Genomic DNA, 19,318 nt, shown 5'->3' with positions numbered 1-19,318 from the left:
GCTTATGTCGCATGCACGGCCTACCTCGTTCTCAACCAAAACAACTGCCAAAATGGTCTTACGCAGTCAGTGCCGATGGCAAGGCAACAATTACATCTCTCCCTATAGTAGCTAGTTGGTTCTAGTAACGTCTCCTAAGCGAACGCGGTTAGTGTACCTGCAGAAAAACACAACCACATGAACCTTTCGTGCCAGCACCCACGAAAGCGTCCCCAAACATTACCGTTCACTATAGGAACGGCACCCATGCGTTCAAGGCTGCATGGACAGCATAACAACCGTGGAAATAGGTCCCCTTTGAATAGAACCGTATAACCCTTCGCATACTCATGATGCGGAATCAGCGCACGTATAATAGACGTGGCGAACAACCGTGATGATAGGCTCGTTGGAATCGAGCCATACCACTCTTCGTATGAATAAACATACGGAACCTGCGCACGTATGATAAACGTGGGTGAAACAACCATGATGACAGGGTCCTTTGAATAGAACTCCCTATCAACCCTCGCATACTCGTGATGCGGACTCGGCACACGTATGATACACGTGGCAAAGTGCTGGAAGGTTAGCAAGATAACCAATAAGTATTAGCCACCTAAAAACAACCCAAAATCCCCTAGGGCCTCTCGTACTAAAGTCATCCTTAACGATCGTACGAGATTTTTCAAAAGGTTTCTTTGCAACTTTTAATTAAAAGAAGTGATTAGGGCCTATTGTGTTCTCTGTCTTGCTAAATAAGCTCTGGTACCAGCTGTGGCGGATCCACCTCGGATTAGCCAAATCGAGGCACGGTTAAGTCGCCTTAACACGTGACGCCGGCCTTAATCAGGCTAACTCGAGATGCCGTCGGATTTCATCCGATTTAACCACTTGAACAGGACCGAGTTAGCAAACTCACACGAAGGTGAGCGGTTTCAGAGAATACAACAAGTCCACTGATTTAACCCACTTAACCATTTAGTTCGGCCATAAAACAAACATCAGAGTTGTTGACGCAAAATCCTGGTGGTGGTGGACCCTGCATCAGCACACGAGAACCTAGGAGATCTGCTTAACTCCAGTGCAGAATCCAAATCGGCACGCATGGTGTGCGCGGGCGTGCTAGTCAGTTTGACCATTCAACTGACAAGGTGGAGATAATTCTCTCGAAGTTCGATGGAGTCGGCCGATCGGGCCGATTTAATATAATTTACAATAACCATCAGCCATACGGCCGATAGGAAACACGATGCTATTGAGTTGTTGCTCCACCATAACTAGATCCACAAGCCGATGAGATCTAAACTAACATCACCACCAATATTTTTAGGTGAAACCACAACGATGCGCCCGGTAGTTGCAGTCTAGAAATATTTAACAGGACATTAATCTGAACCCCGCCAGCTGATGAATCCAATCACAATGGAACTTACTCTCAACAGCACTCGAAGGGGTAACCAAGATTAAGATGCAATAGGCTATTAAAAATAGATCTATCGTCTATTCCGACAGAATTAATAACAATTAATATGTCGTAAACGGCAAGACGATAGAACAAATAAATATCAGCCGATGCAAGCTTAATCAAGGCGGGATAACTGGTGAATACCGTAGATCGAGACAGAAGCGATGCGCCGTAAGTCAAAGATCCAAGATATTCGATAACTGGTAGATGAAAATAGACGAAACCACAGCGATGCGCCCAGTGGTTAAAGCCTAGAACACCTGGTGACGGAACTTTGCAGCTCGCCGGAGATCGAGGTCGATGCAGCCCAGCTTGCTAGAAGGAACTCGTCGAGAAGCTACATTACTCCTACTCCTAATGCAATGGCGTGAAGCCGGAAAGGTAAATAAAAGATAAATGTGTTGTATATTGATCGTGTGATGATTCTTTACAATGGCCACGTCCCTTTATATTTATAGGGCGGACGTTACATAATTGGCATCTAACCACGCACAAGGCAAGTCACGTACACAATCTTTTCTAATAAAAAACTCTATCTCTAACTAACCCAACTCTATCTCTAAAATATTTTATTCTATGAAACAACCTCCCATACATGCACAGATCGGCATGCATAATTATTCTGGAAGCCTCCCACGCATGGCATGCAAAGTGCATCAGAATCCATGTTGTATATTCTAATCATTTTTATCCATACGTGCTGGCCTTTCCTTTATATCATCTTTGCCTCTCCTTGCCCATCAATCCAATGAAGCCGATTTGGACTCCGTGCCCATGTGCATGCATGCTTGCTTCTTATTGTTGTACGTGACTCCGATTATCTCGTACTCTGAATTTATAGGATTGGTCAAAATCCGGTGTTAACACAGGCCCCCCAGTTTCGGAGTATGAATGCTTCATGTTCCGAAACTAATTATAGAAGTCTGATACTTGTCTTCAGAGCTAATGACGTCTGATTGCAATATCCAAAGCCACGTCGACTCCTCTTCAAATATAAAGAACACCATCGGCATTGCCGGCAGTAGAAACAACAAATTAGTCTGTTGACACCAAAACTTGGTGCAGTAACCAGCAAGCTTTTGTTGTCAACACAGGCCCCCCAGTTTCGAAGTATGAATATTTCATGCTTCGAAATTAATATCCAATATATTTAATAAGCAGCCGATACTATCTTGCTTGAACCAATCAGCCGATGCAATTTTGCTTGAACCAATCGGGATCAGCCGATGTAATTTTGCTTGAACCAATCGGCCGGAAGAGCTTTCATATCAGTAGCTGGAATTTAGCTTCATCGGCTGAAATATGGCAAGCAAGTAGTATTATCGGCTGAAAAAAGTAGCACCATCGGCTGAAAATATGGCAAGTAGCAATCGGCTGAATTCCTTCCATCCGTTGGCTGTTTTTTTTTTTGCCGGTTGGTTGGAGTCTCCATCGGCTAGCTGCTTCCCCTTATTTTTTTCTTCTTTTATTTATTCCTTTGCCCATCGGCTGAACTCCTATCGGCTGCTCTCCTTTTCCTCTTTTATTTACTTCTCTTCAATATCCCATCGGCCATTATACCTGCCGATACTTGTTTTCTTTGGAATTTTTTTTCCATCGGCTCTTTCCATCGGCCAGCTGATCCATGCTTTCCTTTGAACTGGCCGGTAACAAAAAAAACTACATTAGCTATTTATATGGCCAGCCAACGTTAGCAATTCCATCGGCTGAAAAATATTACATCGGCTGAAAAATATTACATCTCTCCCATCAGCTGTGGGAGAATATTAAATAGGCAGCCAATGCTTGAGCAGCCGATTCAACTCCCCTTTTTTTATCCAAATCGGCAGATGCACTTTTTTTCAATTAGCCGATACCTTTTTTATACATATATCCCAATCGGCTGATGTATTTAATTAGCCGATGCTTCCCTTATCTCAATCGACCGATGCATCTTTTGAACCAGTCAGCCGATGTATATATATATATATATATATATATTTTAATCAGCCGATACAACTTTTGATCGGCTGATCCAATTTTCAATCGGCCGATTTTTTTATCAATAAGGAGACGGATGAATGGCCGATGCCCCTCTCTTTTTTTTTGTTTTTTTTTGACACACGAATGACCGATGCCTCACTTTTTTCTTTCTTTCTTTCTTTTTTCAATCGGCTGAACCAATTTTCCATCGGCCGATGCCACGCTCTCTCTTTTTTTTCTTCAATCGGCAATACCAATTTTCCATCGGCCGATGCCACGCTTGTTTTTTTTCTTTCAATTCCAACTGGCTGACGCTAATCGGCCGATGCCTCTCTCTGTTTTTTTTCTTTTAATTCCAACAGGCTGACGCTAATCGGCCGATGTCTTTCTCTACGATCGGCCGTTGTTTTTTTTTCTTAATCAGCTGATACAACTCCAATCGGCCGATCCCATTTTCCAATCAGCCGATGCAATTTCCAATCGGTCGATCCCTTTTAATTCTTCCAATCAGCCGATACAACTGCCGATGCATTTTTCTATTTCTCTCTTGCCCACCCGCTGGAGCTTTTCCAATCGGCTAAAAAAAATATTGCATCAGCTGAAAAATACTTCTATCGGCTGAAAAAAAAAAGTTCCATTGGCTAAAAAATAATTCCATCCGCCACTATGCTTGCCGATTATATTCCATCGGCCGATTCTTTGTTTCCTTTGGCTGATAAAAAAAACAAAACTCCATCAGCTACTATGTGCCCAGCCGATTTGATTGCAAATAATATATTATGTTTTGAAATTCTTCTCCTTGCGCGATCATGACCTTTTGAACTCTTCCAGTGTACTGTACTAATGACGCCCAAAATCAATGTAACGTCACTCTCTATGTTGTCTGGCACCATGCTCAGAGTTGGCTGATAGAGAGAGGAACAGATCGGCCGGAGATTGGATTCGATTGGCTCTCGGTTGCCTCAGCCGATGGCGCGTAGAGGCATGGAGCCAAGGGAGCAATCGGCAGCGCTAGCTGATGAGCGAACAACGCCTAGGTCAATTCTGATCAGCCGTACAGATGCGAAATAGGGAACCATGCTAAATCGATCGGATGCCTCAACCTAGGATATATACGTATATTGACATGGCCCTTCAACCACGTAGATAAGTAGAGCCCTAGAATCATACACATGCTTATCTTGGAAAATAAACTTGAGTATCAATCGCCATTAAAATGTCAATCCGGTCCCACCGAGCGTGCCAAAATGTGTTGACGCAAAATCCTGGTGGTGGTGGACCCTGCATCAGCACATGAGGACCTGGGAGATCTGCTGAACTCCAGTGCAGAATCCAAATCGGCGCGCATGGTGTGCGCGGGCGTGCCAGTCAGTTTGACCATTCAACTGACAAGGTGGAGATAATTCTCTCGAAGTTCGATGGAGTCGGCCGATCGGGCCGATTTAATATAATTTACAATAACCATCAGCCATACGGCCGATAGGAAACACGATGCTATTGAGTTGTTGCTCCACCATAACTAGAGCCACAAGCCGATGAGATCTAAACTAACACCACCACCAATATTTTTAGGTGAAACCACAACGATGCGCCCGGTAGTTGCAGTCTAGAAATATTTAACAGGACGTTAATCTGAACCCCGCCAGCTGATGAATCCAATCACAATGGAACTTACTCCCAACAGCACTCGAAGGGGTAACCAAGATTAAGATGCAACAGGCTATTAAAAATAGATCTATCGTCTATTCCGACAGAATTAATAACAATTAATATGTCGTAAACGGCAAGACGATAGAACAGATAAATATCAGCCGATGCAAGCTTAATCAAGGCGGGATAACTGGTGAATACCGTAGATCGAGACAGAAGCGATGCGCCGTAAGTCAAAGATCCAAGATATTCAATAACTGGTAGATGAAAATAGACGAAACCATAGCGATGCGCCCAGTGGTTAAAGCCTAGAACACCTGGTGACGGAACTTTGCAGCTCGCCGGAGATCGAGGTCGATGCAGCCCAGCTTGCTAGAAGGAACTCGTCGAGAAGCTACATTACTCCTACTCCTAATGCAATGGCGTGAAGCCGGAAAGGTAAATAAAAGATAAATGTGTTGTATATTGATCGTGTGATGATTCTTTACAATGGCCACGCCCCTTTATATTTATAGGGCGGACGTTACATAATTGGCATCTAACCACGCACAAGGCAAGTCACGTACACAATCTTTTCTAATAAAAAACTCTATCTCTAACTAACCCAACTCTATCTCTAAAATATTTTATTCTATGAAACAACCTCCCATACATGCACAGATCGGCATGCATAATTATTCTGGAAGCCTCCCACGCATGGCATGCAAAGTGCACCAGAATCCATGTTGTATATTCTAATCATTTTTATCCATACGTGCTGGCCTTTCCTTTATATCATCCTTGCCTCTCCTTGCCGATCAATCCAATGAAGCCGATTTGGACTCCGTGCCCATGTGCATGCATGCTTGCTTCTTATTGTTGTACGTGACTTCGATTATCTCGTACTCTGAATTTATAGGATTGGTCAAAATCCGGTGTCAACACAGGCCCCCCAGTTTCGGAGTATGAATGCTTCATGTTCCGAAACTAATTATAGAAGTCTGATACTTGTCTTCAGAGCTAATGACGTCTGATTGCAATATCCAAAGCCACGTCGACTCCTCTTCAAATATAAAGAACACCATCGGCATTGCCGGCAGTAGAAACAACAAATTAGCTTGCTGGTTACTGCACCAAGTTTTGGTGTCAACAAGAGTTTTACAAGGTTCAAAAGAAAATAACAGAAGGCAAAAATGAGCGGAAGCTACTTCGCCGGGGTTGGACATCCTTGGTGAGGCCAGCCAAGACATCAGTGATCCCTCTCCTCGCCGTCCGAGGAAGGATCCCACTCGACCGTCCAACCCGGAGGGAGTTGGGGTGGCCAAGTGCCAACAGAAGAAGGCTTGGGAGCAGCAACTTCACCTAAAAAGAAAAGCCACAACAAGGCTGAGCTACTAAGCTCAACAAGACTTAACCGATAGGAGTAAAGCTACTCCACCTTTCTAGACATGCAAGACTCTTTGGCTGAGGGGTTTATTTGCCAAGAAGCACTAAGTAGATCCTTATTTTCAAGTTTTAGCTCAGATTCTAGATTCATTAACCGGTCTAAGTGAGCACTTACTCTAAGCAAACATAGAACCAACCAAAGGTGTATATATCATCATCAAGACCATGTCATCATCATATTTCTTTCTTACTCAGGGTAGCATAGCGATCAAGCAGTCTCAAACTGTGAGAGGCAGACGAATCGATTCGAGTTCTTTAACCATGCATGGTGAACCTAACCTCACGACATCCGCGCACCACCGAGGGTCGCTTCCTGTGTCGGCCTTCCCCATCAATCCCCTAACCCGTGTCGGGCCCATTTCCTTTGGTGCAATGTTCCACAGACCCAGCCTCTGCCGTTCTGTGACCACACTTGCCACCACGTGTGGCAGCAGGGGAAACTCCGTTCCAAGGACAATGGGGCGACCACTCACGTCTAGGTTCAATCCGGTACACGGCTTCCTCATCCTATAATAAGTATGAGGTTAGTACTTTCAAACACTTGATCACAAACAGCACCACTGTCGGGCCTTAACAAGTTCCATAGGCAGACGGGGCGATCAGCCGACCACCAAAGAGTTAACCAGAACCCTGCCCCGTCCATCGTCCTTATAGTTGTAACAGAAGAGAAACAACCAACTCCTACAAACTCGTGAGTGACAGGAAATCACTCGGCTTTTACCGCTTCCTATTTAAGCAAAGCATCTACTCGGTCCAATAGCTAGTGTTCAGATCAAGGGATCTAAGTTATGCATCTAGGGTTACAAGCAACTCCTATACGTAAATGCACAAACATGGAGAAGAAGGCATGCGCAAGTTTGGGAAATATAGGGGTTTCATGCATCTGGGGCTTGCCTTCAAGCGAGGAGGAAGGGAAGGGGTCTTCTGCGGGGGTGGCTTCGGCTTCTAGAGGCGGGAGCTCTGCTGCAGCTTCGTCTTCTGGCGCCGAGTACAACTCGTAGACACCGTCGGCGAGATGCAACTCTACACGAAATGCAAATGCAAGGGTTAGCACTTTAGACGGTTATTTCAACAACAACACTTGCAAGTTTTTAGCCCAGAAGGTTGTAGCAAAGCTACAGATAAAGTGAGGAAGTTCACTTGAGTTGGAGAAGAACAAGGTAAAAGGGTCGGATGGAAAGGAGCTTATGATCTGACCCTTAGATTAGAGGAATAGATGTGCTGGGGGTCCTCAAACTTAACGCAGAGAAGTCCCCAAATCTTTACACATATACCCTCGGGTCTAGGAAAAAGGATACAGCCGAGCCCTCGGGCGAGGCGGAGAAAGGGTCGGCGAAACAGACAGGGTCGGGCGAGACGGAGAAAAGGGGTCGGTCGGATGGATAGGGTCAGATGAGGCAGACAAAGGGTCGGACGAACAGAAGGGGTCGGACGAGGCGGACAAGGGGTCGGACGAACGGAAGGGGTCGGACGAGGCGAAAAAAGGGGTCGGCAGCTTACCTTTAGTTCACAGGTGAAGCTTGGGGTCAGGAAGGAGCAGACTTGGGCGGAGGATGGAAACACGAAGAGTTGGGTAGGCGATGCCCGGCGGTGCTCCGGCGGTGGTGGTGCTTCTTGTGGAAACAAGCAAGCTCCTGCGCAGCGCGGAGGAGTAAGTGGCGGGGTGGATTGGAAGGGCGGGCGTGGAGTGGAGAGGAGAGTTCCTCAAGGACTTAAGCTGTAGCGCTTTGAGCACGAAACAGAGAGCAAGGCGGAAGGGCAACGATGGCGAAGGGGACTCCGGCGGAGCTCTAGCATTCCCTTTTATAGCTGCGCGGAAGAGAGAGAAGGTTGTGGTGGCGCGAAGACCAGAAAGAAGCGATCGAGTGCTCTGCCGGGGCGGAGATTGAGCAGCGGTGCGGCGGAGCAGGACTTTGGGGATAACATCGGCGGTCATTGGGCACCAGAGACAGGGTGGTGCAGGCGCGGTTTTGCCGGTGGTTGAGATTTGGCGGAGGCGGGCGTCGTCGTGCGGTGGATCTGATGGAAGTGACCGGGGGAACGGTGCTAGAAGCGAGGGCGCACAGGTGAGAAGACAGGCGGGCTGTGGTCGTGCGGGCGAGCGCGAAGCAACAGACTGTCGGGGCGCTGCTCTGACAAGGCGGAAAAAGGACTCTCACGGCCGGGGTCTGGATTGGCGACGGAGGAATCATCGCATAGCGCAGTCCGGGCGGCGCGACTGTGGAGGGGTGGCGGAAAAGGCGGGAGGCATCGGGCTCCGCAGCCGGGGGTCGGGCGGGGTGATGATGGGCACGGGAGGCGAGGTGCTGCAGAAAGGGTTGTAGAGGGCTTTTGCTGCGATTGGGGAAGGGGGCGCGGATATCCATCCGGTCGCGGCCGGCGACGAGGCGGAGCGACGGGTGTCGGAGAAGTTGAGCCACGCGGCGGAGAAGCTCTAAGGCGGGCAGGCTACTCGAGTGCGTCTGCCGCGGGAGATCTGGGAGATAGATTTTGTGGGTCCACCGGTCAGTCTCGGTTGGTCCTCTGCTCAGACTGAGAGGAGGCATTGTGGGAAGACTTAGAAGGATCCGGTGGGTGAGTTGGGGTCGGCGGGGTCGGGACTGGGGGAAAACGGAGAGGGGTCGGATCTCAGGGGTCGAAACCGGGGCTGGAGGTTGAGTACTTAAACTCGGGAAAACTGAGATGGGGATTAGGGACTCAGATTAAGATTTAACTCATGAGATTTGGGGTCGGTCGTCACACTGAGAGCCTAAGCGTAACAGGCTAACTACTCGGGAAGAGTTTGACAAACAAGAGCTTGACTCGCAATCATGCAGTCTCTTTCTTGTCGCAGCAGCAACTCCTCTCACTTTTGTCTTCTCTTAAGGTCACTACTCTTCTCGAGCAGAACACGCCTTAACTCGTGAAAGCCTCAGGCGCATCTGTCACGCCTAAGACCATACGCGTATACGAGAATGATCTCACACACGCAGTGGCAACGGCTACCCAGAGACTGAGAGCCTAAGCGTCACAGGCTAACTACTCGAGAAGAGTATGACCGGAATAAGAGCATGACACAACTTTCATACTGATCACTGAATAAATTTCAGCAGTTTCAAAATCCTACAAATATGCTACATAATGTACGCATTTTTTCTTTCAGGTCAAGCTTTGGCGACGACGCTCGTCGCGACGCCCACTAAGCATGCCTCCAACGGCACAGGCTAGTTCCTGAACTCGGGGGCTAAGCACCAATCAGTACTCCTAATATCTCCAGTGGCTCAGCTAGCTCCTAGGCTCGGGGGCTGGACGCCACAAAACCACTCGACGTGGCTCCAACGACTTACCTGGCGCATAAGCTCGGGGGCCGGACGCCGCAAGACTACTCGAATGATGTCCTGAGTGAAGATTCAAGACCCTCGGGTTGATTATTCAATCAATCCAAGGCTCAGGGGCTGATAAGCTACACTCAACAATCGATTTTTTCAAGTCGAAAGAGGAAGATTCAAGATTTTGACCCTCAGCCTGATTCTACGATTCAACCTAAGGCTCGGGGGTACTCCATATGGAGTGCGACTTTCGCCGCCCTCCATACATGAAGACTACAATATCATGTTGATCAAGACTTTGAGCACACCATAGCCTCATGGCAGCTTTGAGAAGCATTGTAAGATTCAGCCTGACAAAGTACTCGAAGAGCACCAAGACTACTCGACGAATATCTCAAGACTACTCAAAGACTGCTGCATTCGACTATGAAGCGCTCGGGGGCTTGTCGGGGATACATCCCCAGTACCCGCAAGGAAGGAAGAAGTCAGACTCCTACTAGGATTCCCCTGTAATCCGACTAGGACTAGTCCCGTGTACTCCTACTAGGACTCCTCCTTGTAATCCAACTAGTACTCTGCCCCCTGGAGTATGTAAAGGAGGGCAGGGGTACCTAGCTCGGCAGGTAATACCTCAACACCCAAGCCCAGGACATACAACAACAACTCTAGATCATCAATCCCCAAGATCAATACAAACCAACACACAGGACGTAGGGTATTACGCGATCTAGCAGCCCGAACCTGTCTAAATCGTGTTCCCTGCGTCACCATTGATTCCTTGATTCTCGATGACCCTTACCGCATAAAACACCACCTAGGGTACCCCCTAGGCGGGTTGCCGATCTAAAACACCGACAGGCGCCTCCACATGTGGCTCTTCAACAGCCACAACACCGGCAACTGCGTCTCTGGCAATCGTTACTACTTCATCGGAAATAGCCTCATTATCGCCAAAAGTCAAGTCAGTGGCCTTTTCAACACACATACTAATATCGTCAGTATTCTGCAAGTAAAGCAACTAAGTCAACAAGAAACTCAAAAATACTCGAATGCAATGCACAACTATGCACCTTGATACCCTGCGACCCCTCAGGGGTCAAACTCGATGAAGTTGCAGCATGCTGAGTAGCGGCTTTCTTCCGCACTACTCGATGTTTCTTGGCTGGAGGAGCAGAAGGCGCATCCTCAGTATCAACCAAAGCTGCCTCCCTACCCTCGAAAGGCATGGGCAAGAAACCAAGTAGCACTCGGGACTACAAACAAGACAACATTGTTACTCAGAAAGTACTACTACATCTTCGACTACTCAAAATAAGCAAAGAGAAGATACCTCTATTGGTCCATACCAACCGTTGAACTGACGAAGGACTCCTGGGAGTATTGGCACTCCTTGATAGTTCCTGAATACCTTACACAACAACATCTCCACATCATCATAGGATATGTCTTCATGGGACATGCGTGACGGGTCATCAAAGCCCGTATACTCAAAGCCTGGGTGAGCATGCTGCTGCAGAGGTTGAACCCTACGCTTAAGAAAATTGGCGACTACATTGATCCCAGTCAACCCCAAAGATCTCAACTCAGAAATCTGCGCCAACAAATTGGTGATCTCAGGGGTATCCTCAGGCTCAGTCACCCAATTGTCCGCATGTTTGGGAGCATGGCTAGTGACTAGTGGTAGGACAGGATCATGATTGTCAATACAAAACCACCTCTTCTTCCAATCACCATGGGAATCTGGCAAATCATACTCGAAATATGCACTCGAGTTCCTCAACTAAAACTCAGCCCCTCCAAAGACTTCAGTCCTAGTCGCGCTGGGTTGCGGTTTACAATGAAACAACTTTCTAAATAGATCCAGACTAGGCAGAACACCTAAGTACACCTCACAGAAGTGGACAAAGATAGACATGTGCAGCACATCATTTGACTTCAAGTGGACTAACTGAAGATTATAGTACCCGAGAATACATCTGAAGAAGTCAGAAGTAGGCACTGTCAGTCCTCTCTCAACAAAATGAGCAAGCATCACCATCTCTTTGGGGTGCTATTCGAATTGCCACGCATTCCTATATGCAAGCCTCCACTCAAGCTCAACCCTTGGTTGAAAAAGCTTTGCATCAACCAAAGCCTGGACTGTCGGCGCCTTCATCATGGAATGCTTCTAGTTGATCCCAGGAGGTGGTGGTGCGGTTTAATTTGTCAGGCCACACTTGGGCGCCGGCAACTCAGCCTCCTTGTCCTTCTTGGATCTGGATCTCAACTTACTGGTGGGCGCAGCCTCCCCTGGATCTTCTCGGGTTTCTTACCCATCTTCTTGACACGCATGAACGAATTTTGAGGAAAAAGGGGGGAGGAAAAGGCTGCAGTAGATCTCTCTCCTAAAAATCAGGTGAGGGCAACAATGGCGGTGGCGGTGCAAGCAGGAGCCTCGGTGTTGCAAAAAAGGGACGCAAATCGCAGATCTGCTAAAACAAGCGTAAAAATATTTAGTGCTGCCCCCCCCCATTATATCAGCAACATCTCCGAATTCCACTCGTCAATTAAGCAACAGTCAGATATGACTCAGATTTACCACCATAATGTCCAACGGTTACTCCAACTAAAAGATTGATCCCTTCACCGACTACAAGAAGCCGTCCAAGTGCTCGGGGGCTGCATATACCGTGCCTGTTGGATAAAGTTTTCTTTTTTCTGAAGACTAAGTCGAAGAGAAATTACAAGTTTGACCCTCAACCTGATTCTTCGATTCAACTTAAGGCTCAGGGGCTACTCCATATGGAGTGCGATTGTCATCGCACTACCATGGAAAAAGTTTGAAGGCAAAGACTACTTGAAGCAAACGTCAAGGACTGCTAAGAGTACCTTCCAGTCACGTGACAGCTCCAGTACTTGAAGGTTGGCCACATCAAGAAGTACTCAAGGAGCACCAGGAGGAACTCGAGCGACATCTTCAAGTACTCAGGGCTATTTCTCTTGACTACAAAGTACTCGGGGCTTGTTGGCTAGGCACCCCTGGACCCACTAGAAGACTTACAGACCCACTCAAGGAAACATACCCGAAACCCGCTCGAACATGAAAACTACTCTGCAGGGTGCGTAGACTTCATATACTCCCCGAAGACTAGTCGGGTCAGAGGGAAACTATACCGAGTTGGAGTACGACTGTAAATGTACTCGACTAGGACTCATACAATCCGCCCTGTAACCCTTCTCCCCCGACTATATGAGGGCGGGCAGGGACCTCCTCTAGAACAGCGAACGCAATACAAGGTCAATACAATCCACACACAAGACATAGGGTATTACGTGATTTAGTGGCCCGAGCCTATTTAAATCGCGTTCCTTGCGTCACCATCGACTCCTTGATTCTCGATGACACCCACCGCACAAAAGACCACCTAGGGTACCCCCTAGGCGGGTTGCCGGTCTAAAACATCGACAGAGCCTCCAGTTGAAAGTTTAGAGCCTCGTCTGCTAGCTGAAGTACTCAAGGACATGCTAGGGAAATTCGTTGGCTATATTTAGAATATGGCGAAGTCTGTCTCTAAGCAACTACTGAGTTTTGTCAAATTCTTATGTCCTCAAGCTGATCTAGCTCCTGTTGCGGAGGGTATAGCAGAGGATTGCTTTGATGAACTCTTTCAGCAGTACTTGTAGGAGATGGACCCCATTGCAGAGGAAGTAGCCAAGCATTTGGTCCTTGAGTAGTTCTGTATCAAAGCAAACATTAGTTCTGTATTGTAAACATAATATGAATGCTTTGAAATGTAAATATTTCAAAGTCTTGTTGCAATCTTTGTTGCTTTCGACTTGTTATTTTTAGTGCATCTCACAATCTTCCCTGATATTTGCTCATACGGTAGATGTGAGTGTCTGTGCATAAGACTTGTTTTGTGAGCCTCATCAAATGCACATTGTAGAGTACTTTAAGATCGCATTCTCCTTTTGTGGGTTGCGAGTACTTAGGCTATCTGGTAAGTAGACCTCTGAGCGAGTAGTCTTTTTAGGGTTTCATCGACTAGAGCCTATCTTTACAACCTCTCTAGGTTGTATTAATGTTGCACTCTAGAAAACCTGGAATTGCGAACTTGTTATTACAAGCCACGACTAGACAGATTTGTCTAGTGAATAGTTACTCAAGTAGTTAATTAACTCCTGAGGTACTAATGGATTCTTTTTGCAAGCCGCTAAGGGATGGATCTGTCCAATGAGTTAACTAACTCATGAAGTTTATTGCAGACTTGCTTTGCAAGCCATGATTGGATAATTTTATCCAGTGAGTTGAATAACTCATTAGAATTTTGCAGACTTGTTATTACAAGCCGCATTTGGGCAATTTTGCCCAGAGAGCTTAATAGCTTGCTGTAGTTGCATAGACTTGTTATTACAAGCCGTGATTTAGGTGATTTTGCCTAGGGAGCTAAATAGATCGTCGGAGTTTTGCAGACTTGTTATTACAAGCCAATAACAAGCTGCAATTGGGCAATCTTGCCCAGGGAGTTGAATAGCTTCGGGAACTTGCTTCTGCAAGCCGCAATAAGGTAGAAATAAGTAGTCGAATTACGACAAAAAATATGACTGCTTTATTGAATTGTAATTCTACAACTAGGGCTGATGGCTGATTCACATGAATATGTAAATCAAAATTTAGGGATAAAATCGACTGAGTTACTCGATGTTCCACGAGTTGTCGATGTCTTCACCAGAGAGGTGTTGGAGCCTATACGACCTAGGTCCAGTGACCTTGGAGATGATGAACGGTCCCTCCCATGATGAGTTTAGCTTATGCAGCCCCTTGGTGTCTTGGATACTCTTGAGGACCATATCTCCTATATTGAACTAACGTTCTTTGACGTTGTGATCATGATAGCTGTGGATTCCTTCAAGCTACCTTGCAGACTGGATGAGTGCTATACAACGAGCTTCTTCAAGGCTTTCTAAGTCTAGACACCTTGTTTCTTCTGTTGCACTTTCCTCGTACTGCTCGATTGTTGGGGATTTCCACATGACGTCGGTAGGTAGGATAGCTTCAGATTCGTAGACCAAAAAATAGGGCGATTGCCCTGTAGGCTTGCACGGCTGGGTACAGAGCCCCCAGAGGACACTGGATAGTTCTTTGAGCCACCTGCCTCCTTTCGTGTTTCCAATATCATGCAGCCTTTTCTTGAGAGCTTCCAGTACCATCCCATTAGTGCGCTTAACCTGACCATTGGCCCGCGGATGAGCGATAGAGACGTACCGCATATTGATCCCATTGTTCTTGCAGTATTCCCAAAACTTATGATTGTTGAAGATGGAGCCCAGGTCTGGGATAATGCAGTTGGGGAAGCTATAGCGGTGGACAATTTCATCGAGGAAGTCAAGTACTCTATGTGCTTTCGGGCAAGTTACTGGCTTCACCTCGATCCACTCGGTAAACTTGTCAATTGCCACCAGTACTCGGTTGAACCCTCCAAGTGTCATGGGCAATGGGCCAATCATGTCGAGCCCCCAGCATGCAAAGGACCAAGAGGGTGGTATGGTGATCAGCTTGTAGGTAGGGACGTGCTGTTGCTTGGTGAAGAATTGGCATCCTTGGCATCAGCGGACTAGTTCCTTGGTGTCAGCGAGAGCTGTAGGCCAATAGAACCCTACTCTGAAAGCTTTGCCCATGATCGTGCATGGGGACGCATGGTTGCTGCAAACGCCTTTATGGATCTCCTCCAGTATGTCCTTGCCATATGACGCACTTCATGAGTACTCCTAATGGTGCGCCTCTTTTGTAAAGCTTGTCTCCAGCTAAAATATAGTTCTTGCTGCATCGTAAGACTTTCTCTGCTTCTGTTTTGTCTGAAGGTAACTTGTGTTCTTTGATGTAGTCAATGAAGGGAACTCTCCAATCTACGTCGATCATCATAACCTCCTGATCTAGTGCGGTAGGACCTCGATCAATGGTTTTTGATGGTGCCAGCTCCGTTATGGATAGCTTGTGTAGTCCATGGATGAAAACCCCTACCGGAACTACATGGTGGAACTCCAGACCAGAGAATTTATTCTTTAACTTGTGTACTTCTAGGCAATATGCATCCATGTTCTTCTTGTGACGATCCCACTCATCATTGACTTGATTGATCATCACTAGTGAGTAGCCGTAGACTAATAATCGCTTGATTCCTAGCGAGACTGCCTGGCAGAGCCCGTGCAAAAGCACTTTGTATTCAGCTTTGTTGTTGGATACTTCCTAGAAGATTTGCATGACGTATTTGAGTTGTTTGCCTTTGGGAGATATCAAGAGTACTCCTGCACTGGTGCCCTCGAGCTTGAGTGATCCGTCAAAATACATAACCCAATGCTCTAGATGCTCTGCTCGTGTTGGTAGTTGATTCTCCCACCATTCTGCCATGAAATCAACTAGGGCCTGGGACTTGATTGCAGTCCTCAACTTGAATTCCAAGGACAATGTCGAGGCCCATCTTCTTCGGTGTCTTGGAGAAGAGTACGTTGAGACCGCTACCGCCATCGATGAGTACTTTAGTAAGTCTAGAGCCAGCGACAACTGGGTCTAGAGCGAAGGGATACCATCCTAGGTCTAAGAAACTAGTCCATTGATCCTTCCTGCAGAAGGTAATTGGCACCTTGGACCGTTTGAGGAACATTGGCGTCTCAGGGTTTAACGGACATTATCTCTCAAAGAGTGAGCTTCTAGGACTGCTTAGTAGCAGTACTTGGGGTTCCACCAAAGATGACGTTGATGATGTTGGATGGGTTTTGGAACTTGCCATTGTCACCATAGTCTTCATCTTCCTTGGCCTTACCCTTGCCTTTGGTGCCAGATGGCTCTGGCAGGTTCTTCATGACTCTGCATAGACTGAAACAATCTATCACAGAGTGCTTGTGGTATGGGTGCCAAGGGCACTATTTCTTCAGGAGCTCATTGAACGAGAGCCTGTCTTGATTCTTGCCGCCCCCTTTCTTGGATGACTGCGATGTTGCCACGACAATATTGTCTGGCTTTCGCTTACGGTTGTGACCTCCCGAGTAGTTATTTTGGCCGTCATTGTTAGGGCGATCATTGTGGTTCTTGTCATTGTGTTCGCCATTGTACTGATTCTTGTTGTTCTAGCCTTTGTTGCGATTGGACTTGAACCGTTCGATATCCCTATCTTCTTCATCTGCCCACGGCTATACCATGATCTTGAGAGATTTGACATCAGCGGGGTGTCTTCTGCCGAAGTCCTGGAACATCTGGTGGTCGTGTAGGTCGTTCTGGAAGCAGTCAATAACATCACGCTCTGTGATGTCTACGATTATGGCCTTCTTGTCAAAGAAATAACGTAAGTAGCCCTGCAGGGTCTCGCCTTCTTGTTTCTTGACCTGAGACAAGTCGATCCTGTTGCTAGGACGCTGCATTGCCCCTGCGTAGTTGTTGGTAAACGCTATTTGGAGGTCCTTCCACAAGTTGATGGAGTTCTTGTCCAATGATTCAAGCCACGTGAGTGGCGCCGCCTCCGTGTAGATAGGGAAGTAGATGACTTTGGTGTTGTCATTTCGACGTTTCCCCCAGCTACTTGTACTGACAATGAGTAGCACCGGAGCTATTGGACTGGGTCCTGCTTGCCATCGTACTTGGTGATACACAGAGGTTTGAACTTTTTGGGTAGAGTTGTCCTCCTCACACGTCTTTAGAAGGTGGGGAACCTATCAGTATCCTCTCCTGGGTGTTCGACTTCTTGCTCGCGCTCGCGGCGCCATTTGTCGATGATGGTACGGGCGTCACGGCTGGCGTTGATCTTTTTGCGGAGGTATTCTGCTGGGCGTTCGGGTTTTGGATTAGCCCTACGGTGACCATGGCCTCTCGAGGGTCCTGCCTAACTACCTTCAGCTCTGGCTTGGCTTGTTCTGACGCCTCTGAGTTGACTTGGTCTTGACGGAGGGCCTTTATGGCTGCTGCCATGTTGACTTCGCTGGGATGCGGTGCGTTGGATTGACTATATTGGATTCTGTTGATCAAGTTGTTCGTACGCACATTCTGCCAGTTCAACCAACTGTCTAGTGTACTTGTTCTGTGGCATCGCGCGGGTGATGAGATCAATAGACGCGACGATAGCTAGGGGAGTACGATGGTGATGCGTTTGAACTACTTCAAAGACATTATCCAGATTCTGGATTGGTAGGTTTGTTACAAGGCAGCGGCGGTGCTCTGCTCTTGCAGCGTCATCGAGTTCTTTGACATGTAGCCTCTTCTCAGACAATATTGGTGGTGAGCTCATCCTGCGAGACGTCATCTGGGTGACGCTCATGTTGTAGGTTTTTGACTCATTGCTCTTCTTCTTCGTCCTCTTGCCCAGTAATGAGAGAGAAGAGTTCTCATTTTGGGGAATAGCTTCTCGAGCTTGAGGTGATGACCTCCGTGGTGCCACCTTCCTTTTAGATGGGTGATAAAGGAGTTCCCTCTTGGTACAGGAGAGTGTCAAGGTAGGCGATGAGGTGTGAATCCTCATCTCTAACGAGAGCAGGTGGTTTCATGTTGGGCCAGTAGACGAATCTGCTTTGGAGAGTTGATGTGATAACCAAGCCCTACTGCGGACCTGATAAAGGAGTCTCCTCGTCCGGGTCCGAGTAGTGGTCGAGGTCCTCAATCATATCTGTATGGGACTGTGATCTGGATAGGGCCACCTGATAAACAGTGGAAGCGTTGCAGAGTCTGGATGGGAATTGACTCAGATGGTAGTTCGGTTTGCACGATGGCTTATGTGCCAGCTCGTGCGGGTTAATCCGTGTGGTGGAAGAAGTCGAGTTGTACTCGGACTCGTCCCCCCAGCCTCTAACTAGGTTAGAAATTGAAAATTGCTGAAATTCTTGACGAGATCCTCCGGAGCTTGGCACTGGAGCTTCATGGTTTGTTGCTTCATCTCCATGGCTGACGCAATGTGGCGGCAGAAATTTCCAGCATCGTCTGCGATGCAAACCCAGAAGCCGAAGATGAAAGTCACGTCTGCTTCAAACGCGACAATTGGCTTGATGATGACTTGTTCCATCGAGTTCGCTAGTGGATTCTCGGCGAGAGCCCCTACCTGACATGCTAGCTGTCGGTGTTTAGAGCCGGCAACCTACCGAGGGGGTGCCCGAGGTAGTGTTTTGGTTAGTGGGGCTCGTTGAGATCAGGAACTCAAAGGTAAACGCAGACACATGATTTAGATAGGTTTGGGCCGCTGAATAGCGTAATACCCTACGTCCTCTGTATTGGTTGGATTGAATTGATTTGGAGGGGGTCCCTGCCTTACCTTATATTGCCAAGGGCAGGGTTATAGGTCGGTTGGTTATAAGAAAACTAGTCGGATTCAACTAGATGAGTTCTACTCTTATTATTATGAGTACTTTTTGTAATCCTCGACTAGTTCTTGTTTTTCCATATAGACCACGCCGTCCTGCATCATAGTCTTCATATCAGATACATCTCGGTATCCAGCCCTATATTTAGGACTGTCTAAACCTTCTAGTAGGCCCATATATATATGTACAACATCGTGTAACAGCAGGT

Source organism: Setaria viridis, chromosome 8 (assembly GCF_005286985.2).
Source record: "Setaria viridis chromosome 8, Setaria_viridis_v4.0, whole genome shotgun sequence".
NCBI classification, from domain to species: Eukaryota; Viridiplantae; Streptophyta; class Magnoliopsida; order Poales; family Poaceae; genus Setaria; species Setaria viridis.
Note: the sequence above shows the minus strand (reverse complement) of the source record.